The sequence below is a fragment of the Chlorocebus sabaeus genome, chromosome 15 (assembly GCF_047675955.1).
Source record: "Chlorocebus sabaeus isolate Y175 chromosome 15, mChlSab1.0.hap1, whole genome shotgun sequence".
In the NCBI taxonomy this organism is placed as follows: domain Eukaryota; kingdom Metazoa; phylum Chordata; class Mammalia; order Primates; family Cercopithecidae; genus Chlorocebus; species Chlorocebus sabaeus.
In genome coordinates this window covers 71201380-71217326 of record NC_132918.1, presented here as the reverse complement: position 1 = coordinate 71217326, position 15947 = coordinate 71201380, and the positions used below count along the sequence as shown (strand labels likewise).

General features: G+C 38.7%; 1 long non-coding RNA gene across 1 annotated transcript; it reads right to left on the bottom strand.

Moving 5' to 3' along the window:
- Window positions 1–4656: 4656 nt before the first annotated feature.
- LOC119625794 (uncharacterized) lies at window positions 4657–14309 on the bottom strand. Its single transcript, XR_005241926.2, has 2 exons — window positions 9168–14309; window positions 4657–8010 (listed from the first exon to the last, which is right to left on the bottom strand). It is a non-coding gene; the product is annotated as an uncharacterized lncRNA (long non-coding RNA).
- Between the last annotated feature and the right edge of the window lie 1638 nt (window positions 14310–15947).

Sequence of the window (15947 nt, the reverse complement as noted above, 5' to 3'; positions counted from 1 at the left end):
TTTCTTTCATTCTGTTCACTCTGTTGATACTTTCTTTTGCTGTGCAGAGCTCTTCAGTCTAATTGGGTCCCAGGTGTCAATTTTTATTTTTTGTTTCAATTGCTTTTGGGGACTTAGCCAAAAATTCTTGCCAAGGCTGATGTCAAGAAGGGTATTTCCTAGGTTTTCTTCTTTGTAGCTTGAGGACTTACATTTAAATTCTTAATTCATCTTGAGTTAGTTTTTGTATACTGTGAAAGGTAAGGGTCCAGTTTCATTCTTCTGCATATAGCTAGCCAATTATCCAAGCACCATTTATTGAATAGTGAGTCCTTTCCGCATTGCTTATTTTTGTCAGCCTTGTTGAAGATCAGATAGTTGTAAGTGCACAGTTTTATTTCTGACTTTTCCATCCTGTTCCATTGGCCTAAGTGTCTGTTTTTGTATCAGTACCATGCCGTTTTGGTTACTGTAGCCTTATAGTATACTTTCAAGTTGGGTAGTGTGATGCCTCTAGCTTTGGTCTTTTTGCTTAGAATTGCTCTGGCTATTCAGGCTCTTTTTTGGTTCCATATGAATTTTAGAATTGATTTTTCTAGTTTTGTGAAGAACTACATTGGTCTTTGATAGGAATAATGTTGAATCTGGTAGCTGTTTTAAGTTATTTGAGAAATCTTTAAATTGCTTTGGGCACTATGACCATTTTAACAATATTGACTTGCAGGTCTGGGAACAGTGGCTCATGCCTGTAATCTCAGCACTTTGGGAGGCCGAGGCAGCTGGATTGCCTGAGGTCAGGAGTTAGAGAGCAGTCTGGCCAACATGGTGAAACCCCATGTCTACTAAAAATACAAAAAAATTAGCCGGGCATGGTGGCACGTGCCTGTAATCCCAACTACTCGGGAGGCTGAGGCAGGGGAATTGCTTGAACCAGGGAAGTAGAGGTTGCAGTGAGCCGAGATTGTGCCACTGCACTCTAGCCTGGGTGACAGGGCAAGACTCCATCTCAAAAAAAAAAAAAAAAAAATGACTTCCAATCCACAAGCATGAGATATTTTCCCATTTATTTGTGTTGTCTCTGATTTATTTCAGAAGTGTTTTGTAGTTCTCTTGTAGAGATATTTTGCCTCCCTGGTTAGCTGTATTCCTGGGTATTTCATTTTCTTTGTGGTTACTGTAAATCAGATTATGTTCTTGATTTGACTCTCAGCCTGAACATTGTTGGTATATAGAAATGCTACTGATTTTTATACATTGATTTTGTATCCTGAAAACTTACTAACATTGTGTATGAGTTCTGTAGACTTTTGGCAGAATCTTTGGGGTTTTCTCTGGATAGAATTATATTGTCAGTGAAGAAAGATCATTTGGCTTCTTCTTTTCCGATTTAAATAGAATTCATGCATTCTTAGCCCAGGTATACAGAAGGGTCAACATTAGTGAGACCATCCTTGACCATGGGAGACAGAAGCCAATGAGCAAAATCTCTTTTCTTGCACTTCCCAAGCAAACAGTTTATTTTATAAGACTCCTCACAAGGTTCTCCTGGATCCAAAACTAGACACTTATAGCACTGGGCCAACCCAATAATGACTCCTTATACTGGCTTTCCTCCTTCCTTGTTGCATTCCTCCATCCTCCACCCCTGCTTCCTGGGATTATATTTCCAAATAAACAGATTTCACACAAGTTTATATCTCAAGCTCTGCTTTAAGGGAAGCCAAGCCCAAGATACTTCCTTACACTTTCAAACTGGTTCTTTATTCCTCCAGAGTACAGCCCCCTAGAACATGGCACCGGCCTGGAATCTCACAAATTGTCACATTCACCTGACTTTTACTGACAGCCAGCCTTACTCTGATTGCCCCTTCAGTTCCTTCTAGTTTGCAATTACCTTTCACTACCCCTTGGCTGAGAGGCAGAAAATAAAACTACACAATAGACGGCCACTAGATTGCGAAAGCCTTGGATGCCATGCTTAGAATTTATAGGCAGAAGAGTTCCATTGAGTATTTTTAATCAGTGTGATCATGTTTTAGAAAAATAACCAATGGTATTATAGAAGTTGGATGAGAGGAAGAAAGTCTGGAGCCATGAAGATTAGAAACAAAAAAATGTTGAGAGATATCTGCTCTGATGATTGCTATTTTTCTCTTCAAAACCGGTCATCTGTCAATAGTGCTGGGCATAAGAGTAAAGCCAGGGCCTGAAGAGATGGGTAGATGTGCCCTTCGATGAGATCCTCCTATGAAGAGTTGGGTTACTCTGGGTTCGGGGCTGTCATGGTAGGTGCAGTAGAAGGATAAATAGATGAAGGAACCTGGTGATGTGAGAAATATGGCTGAAGGGATGGATCATGAGGGTCAGATTGGATAGGGAAGGTAAAGAAGTCAGGAAGCAGGACCGATAAATTCCAAGAGTAAAAAAGTGATGACTTCAAGAAGGAGAAACGAGGCAAAACCTTAAAATGTCCATCTTGTTCCTTTATTACAATTCTGAGTGGAAGGCTTGTTATAGAAAACAGGGATACTAATCATTTAAATGAGGTTTGAGGATTATCTCTGGATTTCTAAGATAATTGGATTGAATATGCAATGAAATTCAATCCTGCTTAACTTATAGGAACTATCTCATTTTAAAGTCTAAAGTGAGAATGGACGAAAACTTCTATTCATAGAATACATTCAGCAGAAATATTAATGTGGATCAATAGTTGTAGAACTAGAAAAGTGAGGCCAGAACCAATAAAGAACCTTGGTATTGGCAAATAAGAGTTTTAGCAATTATTAAAAATAAAATCCTGGGCCATGACCCTAAATTTATTGAGAATAATGCTCAACGTGGTCAGCAACTTAAATCACGCAGCATTTGGAAGATTAAAGAAGCTGATAAAAAATGCAAGAAAATTAACATCTTTCAAGTAAACTTTACAAATCAGTTTGGTCCACTAATTTGGTAATTTGCCCTTGGTTTTAGTAATTTACCTTTCCCATTTTCTTTCTGTAAATGGATAATTAATTGCTTCTCTTCTTTTTCACTATTAAAAATATTTTCATATATATATTTAAAGCCAAGATAAATGCAAAAAGCAAAGTTAGAAATCAGGTTTAGAAACAATCAAGGAGGAGAGAGGGAAAAAGGGAGGTAGGGAAGGAGGAAGGGAAGGGAAGGAAAGGAAGGGAAGAAGAGAAGAAAGAAAGAAAGGGAGCGAGAGGAGAAAAGGAAAAGAAACTACTAAAGAGGTTTTTGCTTGTTTGTTTGTTCTTTTATCCAGTTTTAACGTGTATTGTCACTTCAGCACGACTGCATTTGCTACTTCAAATAATATCCAGAAAAATATACCAAGGCTTTAAAAACTACAAACTAATACAAGTACCAATTTTAAAAATGGTTAAATTCCACTGTATCAGTTGCCTATTCCCACATTAATACTGTGTAACAAACAACCACAAATCCTCAATGACATACAAAAATGAGTGTTTAGTCTTAACCTGCCTGTGGGTTAGCTCCATAGTTCTGTGATCAAGTGGCTGTGAGTTGAGCAGGTGGCTCTGATTTAGTCAGAACTTCATTGCATCAGCTTAGCTGGGGAAATCATGCTTCTATTGTTCTGGAACTAGAAGGCTAGCTAGGAATGTCCTTCACATGGCAATGTCAGAAGGCTAATTGCAAAATCACTTTTCAGACCTCTGCTTGAGTCACATTTCTAAGATTTCATTAGTCAAAGCAAGTCATTTGAGCCTAGGAGTGGTGCCTACACTCCTGCTTGCAGTGGAAGAAGGCTGATCACAGCCACCGGTGCAATCTAGCATGTCCATTTTTAAGAATTTACTCAAGAAAATATTTTAACAAGATGAAAAGCATAACTATACACAGGGATATTCATCAATATAATGATTACAATATGGAAAAATTGGAAACCTAAATAACCATGAATAGGGGCCTCTTTAAGTGCATCATGATATAAGAAAATGAAAAATTTGGCAGCTATTAAAATTGTTGTAGACCCTTTTTTAATGTAAAGATGTCCACCACATATTGTAGGGTAAAAAAAGAAAAGTCTTACAGAATAGAATTAATGTTATGAACCCATTCATGTAAAATGCATACATACAAGTATTTCTACATATATTGACACATAAGAAATATCTGAACCATGTGATCCACAATTTTCTCTGAACTGTAGATTTTCAGATGCTAGTTTCTTTCTCTGTGTTATTTAATTTTTTGTAACATACAAGTATTATTTTTATAGACGGAATAAAGTACTCAAAAAGAATAAGCAAACAACCCACCATTAAGATTAAATGTAGAAAAAATAGGCTTTTTCTCTTAATTTAATTCCTAATTTATTGTCAAAATTTAGATAGGGAGTCCTAGTTTTTATCTATAAAATAGAGAGTAAGTATTTATTTCAGAACAAATTTTATTTTTTATTAAACTGGGTGAAAAACACAGAACTTTTTGTAATGCTATGCTTTATTTCTTTTGTATGTCTCAATTATTTCACAATAAATATTTTTAAATTGTTTTAAAGCACATCTGTTTCACTACTTAATATGTTTATATTACAAATGCAATGTTTATTATTCTGAGGACCTTAATGCCCAGTTAGGAAAATGTTCAAATTTGAGACTATTTTTAATAATTTGCTAGAAGTCTTTAAAAAACAAGCACTCATTTAATAAAAGATTTATTAAACTTCTGCTATATACAATGTACTATATCAAGGACTGTGGGAGTTTTGTTTTATTTTGTTTATTATTGTATGTGACAAAGAGTCTACTCTCAAAGAGCCAAAAACTTTGTATTTTGAAGAATAATTAAGTGTGAAATGATATAAAGAACATTTTCCTCTAAAAATATCAGTCAAAGCTAGATTTCATAGAGAAGATTGATTCCATCTATGAGACTCTCATGTTAGACTTCAATGATTTGAAATGACCACATAGGTGTTCTGGACCCATCCTTCAAGTGGCTTGAAAACTTGCTCCAAAAACTGTGGGCAGTCCAACTGCCAACTTTGATTGTGCCCCAACTGCAAGCATCCTGGTTATGGGATACCAAAAGGAACATGTATTAAAGAAAAAGAACAAAAACGATAATCATATATTAACCAGCAAGCCTAGCACAGTGATCCAAAATTGCCTAGTGTTTCAAGGTGACTTTTTCTCAAGACTACTTAAAGTTCTCAAGGATGGTTTATTGTCCAAAAAGTCTAATATGCTGATCTTGGCTTAGTATGACTGCACACAAGGTTAGCCACCACATTTTCAACTCATTGTCTTCTACTTCCTACCAAATATGAGGATTCCAGCTATCTGTATGTTTATGTACAGTGCAGGAGCTTTGTATCATTACCAAGCAACATATTGCCCCCAGACTTCCTAGTAAAATACTGAATAGGTAATACCTTCATCTTAGTTCTTAAATACCAAACACAAGCTAGAGGTGATATTTGTTTCTTTACTCTAAACTTCAGTAGTTCATTTTTTAGTACAATCACACTTATATGTCAATTTACATTTAAAGAGACATTTTCATTCAGGTCCCACCTTTCTTCACTGATTATATGTTCTTTGAAAGCAAGAACAGCATCTATTAATACTGATAGCCCCAAAACGCCTGTTACAATGTCTGGTGAAGGGCAGGCTTTCAATAAATAGCTTCTAAACTAAATGAATAAATTCTAATTCTATTTCTGTTTCTGAGCAATAAAAATAAGTCTGATGAAATAAAATTAAAAGAGCTGAACAGTGAGTGCAGAGATATAGTAGACACTGTTTACTATCAACTCCACATTCACTTCCCAATACTGTTGTCTTTTACAGCAAGATCTGCCTCCAACGATAGACATTAAAAACGTCAGACATTTACTTTCACAGCCTTTCCTGCAACTAGGAGTAAAAATGTAAGCAATTCTGGCTGATGAGCTATATGGGAAAAATCTTTGAAGAATGGTTTCTCAGAAAGATGTTTCTCCTGATTAAAGGAGAGGGGAGAAAGAAGGAATGTGAGAGAGAAAGACAGATGGAGAAGGGGGAAAGAGAGGTACAAGCAGAGAGGAAGAAAGAAGGAGGGGAGAGAGAGACAGAAATGGGAGAGAAAGAAAAAGAGGGAGGAAGTGAGAGAGAGAAAAAGAGGAAGGGAGGCACAAAGAAAGAAAGAGAGAAGTTTCCTCCTCCCTTCTTGCTTTTGATTCTGTAATATGAAGATGTGATGTATGGAGCTGCTGCAACCATCTTGCAGCCTTGAAGGAAAGATCAAAAAAATTAGAGACACAAATGTAGCTTCTTGAACTAACCAGGAACAACTTGCCTCCAGTCTTTTTCTTGCCTGCCCCCCGACCCCACCTTTTTTTTTTTTTTTTTTTTTCAGACAAGAGTCTTGCTGTGTCACCCAGGCTGGAATGCAGTGGCATGATCATGACTCACTGCAGCCTTGACCTCCTGGGCTCAAGAAATCTTCCCGCCTCAGCCTCCTGAGTAGCTGGGACTATAGGCATGCACCATCACACCCAGCTAATTTTTAAATTTTTTTGTAGGGTTGAGGTCTCACTATGCTGTTCAAGTGGGTCCTGAACTCCTGAGCTCAAGCGATCCTCCTGCCTCAGCCTCCTAAAATGCTGGGATTATAGGCATAAGCCACCGTGCTCAGCCCAGTCTTCTTTTTATGTGAAATTCTTTATTGTTTAGTCACCATTCACCAAATATCTTGTCAAGTGTAGCTGTATCTCTGATTCTTCATTCTGTATCAAGTCCTTCCTCATAGCATTGGTGTAATGAATGGGAAAAACATCGAGGACAGTAAATGGCTATGAAAATTAATTTATCTACAAATTGAAGTGAAAGATAGTCTCACATTTTTTCAACAATTGTTGATGGATTATTTCCTCAAATCCCAAAATCAACAGGTAAAGAAAAGCATACCATAAAAGCAAAACCATAAATGAAAAGCAAAATCTCCTGTTGAATAATTATTAAATTTTACATATCTCTAGATTATCTTCCTTTCAAAGTGAACTCCCAGAACCTCATTTGACCAACTCCAAGAATTAAGTTTTCTGGTGCTTACAGCATGATTTTGAATAATAGAGATTTTATTCTCCTTAAAGATGGCCAGGAGACATTTTTCTGGAATAGTTATAGCAAATATGTACTAATTACAGGATAACTGCGAAGAGTCTTTTTCTATGACAGATTGTACACTAACCTGTCATAGCTAACTTACTGTGGGTAATGGCTTAGTCACCTACAGTAGCAATATAATTACTCAGCATTTACAGCTATGCCTTTACCAAGTGAAGTCATGTAAATACTATAGAATAGACTGTAAGTACAGCAAATGATTCAGGAAAGGCATAAGTGGTTTATTTTCCGGTTGTCTAGTCTACGATTCAGGATGATTTGTCCCTCTCAGATGCACATATTTGTGTGACTGATCCCAAACTACTTGAACTCAGACATCCAAACCAAATGAGAAGGAGAGAGAGAAAGAGAGAGAGAGAGAAAGAGAGCTCAATCTTCCCCTGAACTAAGAGGCTCAGGCTTGAAGACTTCATGCTGGTTAGAGTAGCCTGCAGTGACCACTATTTTCATCTGCTCAGTATACACATTTTCCTCTGTTCTTTTTGGTAACAAACTTTCCACTAGCCACAGGGTTGGCAGATGACCCAAACTGAGTCAGTCAAGTGCCACATACTACTGACCCCAGTAGTATTCAGGAATGTGCATGTGACCTAAGCAGGACCAGTCAGAATCCTGCTTTTGGCTTACTATATGAATGTTAGGAGAAATCCATTTTCAATCAAAGTGAATCAGCTCAGCATACAGGGGAAAAAAAAAAAGCTAGTTTCATTGTTTGGGTCAGGTTTTTAGCTTTTGCATAACTGGCAGGTTGCCAATTCAGATGACTTCTGACAAATATGCACCAGTTAATGCAAGGATGCTCCTTGGATTGCTGTTCCAAATTGCTTCAACTGCTCCTCCAAAAGGTAGCAAACAAAAAGTAGATGGTGAATTCAGCTACAATCTGAATTGAGAGAGAAAGAAAAGATTTGGATTAGCTATGCCATTGAAACAATGATTAACATAACAAAGAGAAGTAAAGAGTAATTGAGAGTAAAAATTAATTGACCCAAAGAAGAGAAGAATGTGAAACAGAAATATTGAAATATCATATAAGCCTTATATGTAATTTTAAATTCTCCAGTAGCCACATTTCAGAAAGCAAAATAAGTGAAAAAAAATTTACAATGTATTTTATTTAATCTAAATGTACCCCAAATCTTACCATTTCAACATGTAATCATTATTTTTAAGTTATTAGTGAGATACTTAACTTACTTGTATTAGTACTAAGTCTTGAAAGCCTACATGTATTTCATACTAACTTATAGCTCTTCTGCATTCAGACTACCCACATTTCCAGTGCTCAAATTATCTGTATCCACATGTGACTAGCTAGTGGCTGCCATATTGAATGATAATAATCTGGAAAATAAAACACCTTGGTTTGTGATTTTTGATGGCAGGTCCCTAATATCTTTTTGGGCTAGGAACCAGAGTGATTTCCTACATCCAAAACCCCACTTCTGGTACAGTAAGTGGAGTAAAAATTCCATCCTGGGGATTTAAATGGCAAGTTCCATTATTACAAGTGAATATGGGTACACCCAAGACTGTGTGCCAAGAATCTCAGACACTTCTTGTGGACTATATGCCTACCCTATGAAAACACAAATATGAATTCCTACTCAGCACTTACACTCAGTTTATTGAGCTCTCTCAGAGAAATTAACATAACCGTGAGCACTGGTACCATCACAAATTCGAGGCTTTAAACCTCAAGTGGAAACTCAGTGCGAGTCAGAAATCCTTTCCCTGATCAATTCCCTTTCCTGTTTTCAATAGCTACTTACATCTTCACCGTGTTCCTTAAAGCCACTACCTTTGTATACAATCTTTTTTAAAAAATCATTTTTCCATGAGCAACCCTAATCTTTCTTCACAGAGAAATGGAAACCTCAAATAAGAATTCCATTTTGCTAAAATTCTGTTTCCTAATTCAACCTTCAAACTTAGATACTCTCGACCCATCCTTTTTGCCTATTGTCTGAGTCTCATTCCAGTCACCTCCCATTTTCTTCAAAATTGCTTCATTAACTGCTTCACCCCTTGCATACTCACCTTTTCTTTTCTTCTCTGCTTTCTCTTTCTCTTCAGCATATAAACACGCTCAAATTTCTCTTGCTTGAAAGTTATCCACATCCACTTATTGCTACTGCTTGCTTTCTCTGCATTTTTCATTGAAGCAATCTATCCTCCTTACTCCATTAAAACTGCCCTAAAATAATCAGATACTTCCTTCTGAAAAATCCAGAAGAGCCCGTTCCATCTTTAACTTTCTGTTTCTCAGCAGTATCTGACAGAGTTGGGCACATCCTCTGTCTTGAAAATCTTCCCACAATTGACTCTATGACACCAATATCTCTCTTGACTTCTTCCATCTCTGCCACTTTTTAGCATTCTCTTTGCAGCTTTTTTCCTTTTGCCTATTATTTAAATGGCATTGTTACTCAAGTTTCAATCATCTACCTCCTTGGTTTTCCAAGTGTGGACTGTAAATAAGCAAAAGTAGCTTCACCATCTGGGAGCATGATGCAAATTCAGAATCCTAGGCCTCACTCCGGAACTTCTGGATCAAAATCTGCAATTTAACAAGATACCCAGGTGATCTATTTGCACAGTCAGGTTTGAAAAGTGCTACTTTACTCTTGACTCATCTCATTCTAGACTTTCTCCCTGAGTAATCTCATCCTCTGTGACTTTCATAACTACCCATATATTAATGACTTCCACATTTGTATCTCCAGCTCAGTTCTCCCTCATGAACTCTGCTACATATATAGAATTTTTCACTGAACATCTCCGCCCATTTGCATGACAGGAATATCAAGCTTTGTATGACTCCACAGACATACCTGGCCACATGTGTTCTAGTAAGAGAGTAATCATAAGGGATCCCGAGTGTTTGGATAAGGAGATCATGAGAGAAGGGTAATTATAAAAGATCTTATGTTGGCTTTGGAACTTGATCTGAACCCTAATGGATAGATTGGAATAGAGGAAGGGATTTAGATAAATGGAAGATGACAGAAAGCATAAAGCACATTTTATCTTTAGAACTGATAAGGAACCCTTTCTATCTAGGCAGTAGTCTTCTGCCAGGGAAACTAAAGAAAAGGAAGCTACTCAGGGTTTCTTTAGCTGGCGTGAGAAGTCACCTAAATATCTTGGTCTCTGTCCCCTACTAATTTCTTTTCACTTCTTGAACAGACATTTATTGGCTTCTACTACTATATCAGGTACTGTTCTAGGTGCTCGAGATAAAGCAATAAATAAAATAGACAAAAATTGCCGCACTGACATTCTTGCTAGCAATATTAATTTTCTTCCCTTAATGGGTCATTTGAAAGTGAATTGTCATGCAGGGTGAGTCCCTTTGTGATCAACTCCCTGTTAAGCTCCAGGGTTCAGAAAGAATTACAAATCGTCACATGAAATAGTGGAAGGCAAAGGCTTTGTATTGCGGAAACTTACAAGCAAGGTTCAGTAGGGAAAGAAAGCCTGGATCCCTCATGTTCTCTTTGCCCCCACAAAGAAGCTTGCTGGAAACTGATACCCTTGTCACCCAAAAATGACTGATATGACTGCAAAATGTGCTTACATATGCTGGACCATGATATCACAAAGAGGAATAATATCTCTGCCCCTTGGCAGGGACGTGAGGCAAAGTGTGAATGGAATAGTGCAAATCTACCACCAGAACTGAGAAACTTTTTCAAAGTAGATGAATAGCTTCATCAGTGTATATAAAAACAGTATGAAACATTCTGTTATATCCTTATTTTATACGGATTTGACTTGTCATACATTCCCCGTTGCTTTGATAGACTAACTAAAACCAGTACCAGAGTTCAACTACAATAATGCATCATAAAACTAGAAAACATAAAACTAGTGACACACACCCACAAATGTGAAAGTAATCTATTTGAGTTCAGTTATGAGCAGACAAAAATACTGATAACAGAACACTAAACCACAGAAAATTTACAGGTGAATTACAGAGTAACTGAAATATGGGTCATACTCCTGACACTTCCATTAAATAATGTTTTCCTCAAACCCCAAAGGTCTTGCTCTTAAATATGTTTGATAATTGTAAAACGTTTGAACACCACACTCATCTCTTTACATTTCTGTTTTTATACTGCATTTTAGTGCTGACAAAATAGAGGAGAAAAAAGTAAAGCTTTGATATCAGGCTGCTTACTGTTTTATTTGATTTCAGCCCCATTATCACACATTTCCAGAAATACACAATAATGCCAAATCACTTTCTCCATTTTGGGTTGGTTTCTCGATATATTAGCTGTCAGTGTAAAATTATTGTGCCTCCTACACGGCAACTAAAATCCCAAACAATGGTTACTGACAAATTTCTCTATAGTTCACTGATTCCTCAAAGAAAATGAATTTTCTACCCAGCTAAGATTAATTACCATTGTTACAGAAATTGGAATGCATCTGACAGCTTGCACAGAAAACACTGTGCTTTGCTTTCCTTTCTATTGTGTCAGTAATCACATGCTCCAAAATCAATTAGAATCACATAATCTTCCTAAAGAAATGCCTACCCACTATAAATGCTTAACTGCAGAAAAGTCAGGAGATGTGAAAAGTGGAGATGCAGGTTTGGGGAGGCGTGTAGGAGGCATCTTTTCATTACCTCTAGTCTGCCCCAAGAGTATGCAAGATCTGGGAAGATGATACTATGGTTCTAGGCAGCCCAAAGTGGGAAGTTCCAGGCTGTTTTTGAAGGGAGAGAGTTCCCTGCCCCCCACCCCTCACAGGACATGTGACAGGGATGTGACTGTCTGTTCGGCTACCACAAGCTCAAACCCCTTACAGAAGGGAGCGCATGCAGATGGGCAGGTGCAAGAAGCAGGGCAAGTGCTTTGGGGCTCTGGCCCCACAGCAGCCTATAGGGGTAGGTGTCTGCTACTCCCAAAGCCCAAGTGGGCACGTGTTACAGTGCACCCTTTTAGCCTTACTGTCTCCGGATGGCCCAAGGGTTAACCAACTCATTGGACCCTCTGCCTTTTTGTAAAGGGAAGGGTCCAGTATGACAGTTTTCTGTATCATGAGCTCTTGTGCAGCATCCCAGAAGAATCAGGTCACACATAGACTTGAAGGATAAATACGGAGATTTTATTGAGTGGTGGAGGTGGCTCTCAGCAGGATCGATGGGAAACTGGACAGGGGATGAAGTGGGAAGAATATCTTCCCCTGGAGTTTGGCCATCCAGTGGCCTATTCTCTGACCATCCCCAGCCAAATTCCTCCCAACATTCCTTCTTTTCTCTCCTTCTCTGCCTCACCATTCTGCCATTCATCTATTCATCCCCTCATCTCCTTGTCTGCTCCTGGAGCCTGGAGTTAAGGGTTTTATATGGGTACACGATGGGGGCATGGCAGGCCAAAAGGCAACTTTGGGGGCATGAAAACAGGAATGCCTGTTCTCACTTAGAGCCACAGTTATCCAGGCTTGAGGGTGGGGCCTTTGCCAGGGAACCACCCTCTTCTACCCAGTATTTCCCTGTCTCCTCTCCATATCATTTTTGTTAGTATATCTGGCTAACAAACAACCTAAACTTTAGTGGTTTAAAACAACACGCCAGGTGGTTGGTGCACACCTATAATCCTAGTTACTCCGATGGCTGAGACAGGAGAATCTCTTGAGCCCAGGAGTTTAAGTCTGCCATGACCTATGATTGTGCCACTGTACTCCTGCCTGGGTGGCAGAGGAAGACCCCATTTCTCTTAAAAACAAAACGAATTGCTTTCCACAGTGGCTGAACTAATTTACATTCCCACCAACAGTGCATAAGCATTACTTTTTCTCTGCAGCCTCACCAGCATCTGTTGTTTTTGACTTTTTAGTAATAGCCATTCTGACTGATGTGAGTATCTCAGTGTGGTTTTGACTTGCATTTCTCTGATGATTAGTGATGACGAGAATTTTTTCATGTTTTTGGCTGCTTGCATGTCTTCTTTTGAGAAGTGTCTGTTCATGTCCCTTTGCCCATTCTTTAAAAGGGTTAATTTTTGCTTGTTGATTTGTTTAAGTTCTTTACAGATTCTGGATATTAGACCTTAGCCAGATGCATAGATTGTGAATGTTTTCTCCCATATTGTAGGTTGTCTGTTTACTCTGTTGATAGTTTCTTTTGCTGTGCAGAAGCTTTTTAGTTTAATTAGGTTCCACTTGTCAATTTTTGTTTTTGTTGCAGTTGCTTTCGGGACGTAGCCAAAATTTTTTTGCCAAAGCTGATGTCAAGAAAGGTATTTCCTAGGTTTTCTTCCAGTATTTTTATAGTTTGAGTTTTACATTTACATCTTTAATCTATTTTGAATTAATTTTTATATTTGGTAAAAGGTAAGGGTCCAGTTTCATTCTTCTGCCTATGGCTAGCCAGTTATCCCAGCACCTTTTATTGACTATGAAGTCCTTTTCCCATTGCTTGTTTTTGTCAGCCTTGTCAAAGATCAGATAGTTGTGGGTGTGTTGCTTTATTTCTGAGTTTTGTATTCTGTTCCATTGGCTTTTGCACCTATTTTTCCACCAGTACCATGCTGTTTTGGTTACTGTGGCCTTATAGTATAGTTTGAAGTTGAATTGCGTGATGCTTCTGGCTTTGTTCTTTTTGCTTAGGATTGGTTTGGCTTTTCAGGTTCTTTTTGATTCCTTACAAATTTTAGAAAACCTTTTTTTTTTTCTAATTCTGTGAAGAATGACATTGGTAGTTTGACAAGAATAGCATTGAATCTATAAACTGCTTTGGGCAATATGGCCAACAATCCCATTACTGGGTATATACCCAAAGGAGAATAAATCATTCTACCAAAAAGGCTTGTGCATTTGGCTGGGTGCAGTGGCTCAAGTGCCTGTAATCCCAGAACTTTGGGAGGCCAAAGCAGGCAGATCACTTGAGGCCAGGAGGCTGAGACCAGCCTGGCCAACCTGGTGAAACCCCATCTCTAGTAAAAATGCCAAAAATTGGGCAAGGCTAGATGGCTTATGCCTGTAACCCCAAAACTTTGGGAGGCTGAGGCAGGCAGATCACTTGAGGTCAGGAGTTTGAGACCAGCCTGCCAACATAGTGAAACCTCATCTCTACCAAAAATATAAAAATTAACTGGGCAGTGGTGATGCAGCACCTGTAATCCCAGCTACTCAGGAGGCTGAGGTAGGAGAATTACTTGAGTCTGGGAGGCTGAGGTTGCAGTGAGCCAAGATCACATTACTGCACTCAGCATGGGTGACAGAGTGAGGCCCTGTCTCAAAAAAAAAAAAAAAAAGGCCAAAAATCAGCTGGGCGTGGTGGGCCTCATGCTACTTGGGAGATTGAAGAAAGAGAATCGCTTGAACCCTTGAACCCAGGAGGTGGAGGTTGCAGTGAGCCAAGATTGCACCATTGCACTCCAGCCTGGGCGACAGAGCAAGACCTTGGGGAAAAGAAAAAGAGACGTACACTCATATGTTCACTGCAGTGCTATTTACAATGGTAAAGACATGGAATCAACCTAGGTGCCCATCAGTGGTGGATTGGATGAAGGAAATATGGTACATATACACAATGGAATCCTACATCGCCATAAAAAAAAGAATGAAATCAAGTCTTCTGTAGCAACATGGATGCAGTTGGAGGCTACAATCCTAAGTGAATTAACACAGGAACAGAAAATCAAATCCCACATGTTCTCACTTTCAAGTGGGAGCTAAACATTGAACACGCATGGACAGAAACACAGGAACAAGAGACACTATGAACTACTAGAGGGAGGAGGAAAAGAGGGGGGCATGAGTAAGAAAAGCTACCTATTCGGTACTGTACTCACTACCTCGATGAAAAGATCAGTACCCCACACTTCAGCATCACACAATTTACCCATGTAACAAACCTGCATGTGTAACCCTGTATCTAAAATAAAAGTTGAAATTTAAAGGAAAAAAAAAATTCCTGTGGTTCAAGTGACAAAAAATGAAAACAAAAAACCCACATGTATTATGTCTCATATATCTATAGGTCAGTCAGGCAGGTTGTCAATCTGAGCACACTCCTGTAAGCAGTTAGCTGGTAGGTTGGCTACGGACTGGGTGATCAGTAATGGCTCCAGCAAGGACAGCTAGCAGGTCTCAGCTCTGCTCCATATAGTCTTCTCACCTTTCAGCCAACTAGATCAGGCTGATTTGCATGGTAGTAGCAAAGAGAGAACAAAAGCACACAAGTCCCCTTGATGACTAGGCACAGAATTGACATACCATCACATCCACTGCATACTATTAGCCAAAGCAAGTCAGTCACCAGACAGTGCAGACTCAAGAGGTAGGGAAATGGACTCTACCTCTTGACAAGGGGATCTTTAAAGTCACATTGCAGATTGTTTAAATATAGAGGTTAAAAAAAAAAAAAAAAAGTATTTCAGTTATAAATCTACTACGCATGAGAAATTTCTGGGTAGCCTCTCTAGGTATCACATTTCAACATGGCACTTCCTTGGGGATCATGGTCTTGCTGGGACTATATCTTACTGTGACCCTGTTTTGCACATGCTGTTACACTCTAAAGGGAAAGTCAGAGAAAGGATGAGGCAAGAGGAAAAGAGGAAGATGTTGCCTGTGTCTGTGGAATTGTATTGTCCTTCAGCACCCACCAAAAATACATCCAAAACCTTTTCTATGGCCTTACGGTTGGTGGAATAAGCTTGCCTCTCAACTTTGAGAGGGGCCATGTGCCTTGCTTTGGCCAATGGGATGTGTGATCAAAAAAGGCGTAAAATGTGCTTAAGTATAAAACTTATACTACTGCACTTAGTAGAAAAACAGACCCCATGTAGATAC